Genomic DNA, 5,317 nt, shown 5'->3' on the forward strand with positions numbered 1-5,317 from the left:
AAGCCTTTGACTATGTCACAACAAACTCTGGAAAATTCTTCAAGAGATGTGAATACCAGACCACCTGACCTGCCTCCTGAGAAATCTGTATGTAGGTCAAGAAGCAACAGTTAGAACCGGACATGGAACAACAGACTGGTTCCAAATTGGGAAAGGAGTACATCAAGGTTGTATATTGTCACCCTGCTTATTTAACTTACATGCAGAGTACATCATGCAAAATGCCAGGCTGGACGAAGCACAAGCTGGAATCAAGATGGCAAGGATAAATGTCAATAACCTCAGATATGCAGAAGATACCACACTTATGGCAGAAAGTGAAGAAGAACTAAAGAGCCTCTTGATGAAAGTGAAAGCAGAGAGTGAAAATGTTGGCTTAAAGCTCAACATTCAGAAAACGAAGATCATGGCATCCAGTCCCATCACTTCATGACAAATAGATGGGGAAACAATGGAAGCAGTAAGATACTTTGTTTTGGGGGGCTCCAAAATCACTACAGATGGTGACTGCTGCCATGAAATTCAAAGCCGCTTGCTCCTTGGAAGAAAAGCTCTGACCAACCTAGACAGCATATTAAAAAGCAGAGACATTACTTTGCCAACAAAGGTCCTTCTAGTCAAAGCTATGGTTTTTCCAGTAGTCATGTATGGATGCGAGAGTTGGACTCTAAAGAAAGCTGAGCACTGAAGAATTGATGCTTTTGAACTGTGGTGTTGGAGAAAACCTTTGAGAGTCCTTTGGACTGCAAGAAGATTCAACCAGTCAATCCTAAAGGAAATCAGTCCTGATATTCATTGGAAGGACTGATGCTGAAGCTGAAACTCTAATACTTTGACCACCTGATGTGAAGAACTGACACACTAGAGAAGACCCTGACCCTGGGAAAGATTGAAGGTGGGAAGAGAAGGGGATGACAGAGGATGAGATGTCTGGATATCACGGATGTGATGGACATGAGTTTGGGTAGGCTCCGGGAGTTGGTGATGGACAGGGAATCCTAGTATGCTGCAGTCCATGGGGTCACAAAGAGTTGGACACAAACGAGCGACTGAACTGACTCAATCAGTTTATGCTGTGTCCTTGGGCTATGTCATTCTTTTAAAGTTTGCGCCCTATCCTGTTCTCTCCTGTTTCACATGGAGTCGTTTAATACTGCTAGGAATACTTATTATTTATGCCAGCTGAAACCTGACAAGACATTTTAAAATTTTGTTTGTTTTTTTTTTAAGCAGCTTCATGGTCAGAATTTGGTCAGAAATTGGCAGCTAATATTCAGAGCCTGATAGAAATTATTTTTTTCTTTCCTCTCTTCAGCTTAAATGAAATACATTCCCAGAGAGAGAGAGAGAAAAAAAAAACCTTTTAAAGCCTTTACGAAAGGGTTTACTAAAACATTCCAAAGGCAAATAGTTTCTAAATCCAGACTATAGAAATCTTTTGATTTCCATCTTATCTAGAAATCTTTTCTGTAATATAAAAAATGCAAATTAAAGATAATGTTGTTGTATGCATGGGTCAACCTATGCTGTCATTTAAGCTGCAATCCAATTCTTTGAGGAATTGAGAGCAACTGTTTTATCTTACAAGTCTTCACAAAACTAGAAATGCAACTCTAGAGGCATCAAAGTTCACCCATTTTTACCAACTCAAAAACTTTCCTCATGTATCTCGAAAGGCTTGCAAGTTTTACAAACTTCTGGCCTTAGGAAACCAAAGTCCTTATTTACAAAATTTGTCAGTCAGAAAAATGGCTTGAAATAATGGCTGACTTTGTCTCATGTCACATGGAGTCTTTGCGGGTGCTGTGTGCTGTGTTCAGTAGCCTCAGTCGTGTCCGACTCCTTGCAACCCCATGGACTGCTACCCACCAGGTGCCTCTGTCCATGGGATTCTCCAGGCAAGAATACTGGAGTAGGTTGCCATGCCCTCCTGCAGGGGATCTTCTCTACCCAAGGACTGAACCTGAGTCTCCCACGTCTCCTGCATTGCAGGCAGATTCTTTACCACTGAGCCACCGCAGAGGCCTCTTTTGTGGGTAGTCTAATATAATTGTTAAGAATAAGTAAATTAAATATATGTAAGTAGGATAAGAAGTTCTTATGTGAACTTTGCAAATGGTTCACAAATCTTTTTGAACCTGAATCCTTAAAGTTTCTCTTAGTTAAATTAAATGACAGATAGTTATTAAATATCTAGATGATTTCCAAGTAAGGTAAAATACTGAAACATTAATTATTGAACATTGGTTTATCATTTGGGTTTTAATTTTACAGAGAAACTAAATATATTTGAGTCTAATAGTAAATATATTTTGTGCCACATTGAAAAATTTGCAATGAGAATGTATATGTTCCTAAAAAATATAAAATACATTTTCTTCTGTGTAAGAAATTATGAAAGATTCTTTATCTTTTAAAATAATCTGCCTAGGAAACAAAGATTCTGTGTTTTGGCAAAAATAATTTTCTGCATTGTCTTTACCAGGTCTTTGCTTACTTAAGCACACCCAATCTTCTCTATTAAAAAAGCTAAGATCTTTTTATAAAAAACAACTATTTAACTTTTTCTATTTATCTGGCAAAGTGTTTAATTGTCACTGTGGTTAAATGGATAATTAAGTATTATTTCACAATGACTTATGATCCTATTTGACCAAGTGTTTTAAAAAATACTTTGATATTTTTTTAACAAACTTTCCAAAAATCAAATTCTAAATGAATTTAACTTTGAACTAACTGAGATTTTCCAGAGGGTCCCCAGAACATCTCAAAAGGCTTGTTTCTCTTCTAATAAAAAGGGAGATGTTAAACTAATTAGGCTTACTTGACATCTTAAATTACATGGAAAGAATTGTCAAATAAAAAGTAATGCTAAGCCTTCTCTATGTTGTTTGTATTTGATATAGATTGTATGTGTTCCAGAAAAATTGTGTAAAATTCCTGAAAATCTGATATGTCCTAGAATAATGCTATCAGTCATAATTCTAGTTATTATCTTGAAATTTCACAGAAATAAGCAGATTGCCTTGCTTCTTCCCTTATTTAATGAACTCTCATCAGATCTTTATACTTTATGTCACTTTCAGAGAGTTATAATTTTACTCTGATGCTTTGCAAGAGTATTTCTGCAAAATTAAGTCATCTGCAGGGAGATTCATGAAAAAGACTTTGACAAGTACAGATTTCTGGTATCTTAGGACCACAGAACTGAATAGTGTAAGAATTTTAACTACAAAGCTACAGTAATCAAAACAACAAGGTACTGGCACAAAAACAGAAATATAGATCCATGGGACAGGATAGAAAATCCAGAAATAAACCCACGCACCTATGGTCAAGTCATTTACCGCAAAGGAGGCAAGAATATATAATGGAGAAAAGACAGTCTCTTCAATAAGTGGTGCTGAGAAAACTGAACAACCACATGTAAAAGAAAAAAATTAGAGCATTCTCTAACATTATACAGAAAAACTCAAAATGGATCAAAGATCTAAGTGTAAGGCCAGACACTATACAGCTCTTAGCGGAAAACATAGCAGAACACTCTCTGACCTAAATTGCAGCAATATCTTTTTGGATCCACCTCCTAGAGTAATGAACATAAAAACAAAAATAGACAAGTGGGATCTAATTAAACTTAAAAGCTTCAGCACAGCAAAGGAAACCATCAACAAAGTGAAAAGACAAACACAGAATGGGAGAAAATATTTGCAAATAAAGTGACCAACAAAGGTTTAATCTCCAAAACATACAAACAGCTCACATACTCTATGTAAAATTAAAAATAAATAAATAAAAAATGGGCAGAAGATCTAAATAGACATTTCTCCAAAGAAGGCATACAGATGGCTAAAGAGCACATGGAAAGATGCTCAGCATCACTAATTATCAGAGAAATGCAAATCAAGCCTACAATGAGGTATCACCTCATAGAGGTCAGAAAGGCCATCGTCAGAAAAAACACCAAAAAATGCTGGAGAGGTTGTGGAGTAAAGGGTACCCTCCTACACTGTTAGTGGGAATGTAAGTTGGTACAACCACTGTGGACAACAGTATGGTGATTCCTTAAAAAGCTAAAAATAGAGCTAACGTGTCATCCAGCAATCCCACTCCTGGACACATATCCAGAAAAAACCATAATTCGAAAGGATACATGCACTCAAATGCTTATTTGCAGTATTTACAATAGCCAATACACAGAAGCAACACAAATGTCCAAAAACAGAGGAATGGATAAAGAAGATGTGGTAAGTGAAATGTTAGCCATCGAAAAGAATGAAATAATGCCGTTTGCAGCAACATGAATGGGCCTGGAGATTGTCATACTAAGTGAAATCAGACAGAGAAAGACAAACATCATATAATATCTCTCATATGTGGAATCTAATTTTTTTTAAAAAATGGTACAAGTGAACTCATTTACAAAACAGAAACAGACTTGCAGATATTGGAAACAATGTATGGTTACCAAAGAAGAAACATTGGGAGGGGTAAGTCAGGTGCTTGGAATGAACATCCACACTCAACTACATATAAGATAAGACAACTAACAAGAGCCTACTGTATAGCACAGGGAATATTCTTACCCAATATTCTGTGATAATCTATATGAGAAAAGAATCTAAAAAGAAATGAATATACATACGGGGAAGCCTGGTGGGCTGCTGTCTATGGGGTCGCGCAGAGTCGGACAAGACTGAAGCGACTTAGCAGCAGCAGCAGCAGCATTTATATAACTGAATCACTTTGCTGTACATCTGAAACTAACACAACATTGTAAATCAACTATACTCCAATAAAATTTTTCATAAAGATCTAATGGAAAAACCAGATTCAAGCAAAACAAGTATTAAGTATATGGGACTAAACCAAGTGAAAAAGATAACTATTTTTTATGATTTTTTTGTTTGCAACATAGCTAGTTAATGTTTTGTTTTTCCAAATTTAAGGAAACTTTTTTCTTAAGCTATATATAACACGCAACAATTTGACTGACTATACCTTTATATAGGGGTTTCCCTGGTGGCTCAGAAGGTAAAGAATCTGCCTGCAGTGCAGGAGATTTGAACCCAGGTTCAATCCCTGTGTCAGGAAGATCTCCTGGAGAAGGGAATGGCTACCCAGTTTAGTATTCTTGCCTGGGAAATCCCATGGACAGAGGAGCATGGTGGGCTACAGTCCGTGGGTCACAGAATCAGACACAACTGACTATTACTTTCATTCTGGGCTTCCCTGATGGCTCAGTAGGTAAAGAACCTGCCTGCAATGCAGGAGACACAGGAGGCATGTGTTCTATCCCTGGGTTGGGATGATCCCT

This window comes from Budorcas taxicolor, chromosome 2, assembly GCF_023091745.1.
Source record: "Budorcas taxicolor isolate Tak-1 chromosome 2, Takin1.1, whole genome shotgun sequence".
In the NCBI taxonomy this organism is placed as follows: domain Eukaryota; kingdom Metazoa; phylum Chordata; class Mammalia; order Artiodactyla; family Bovidae; genus Budorcas; species Budorcas taxicolor.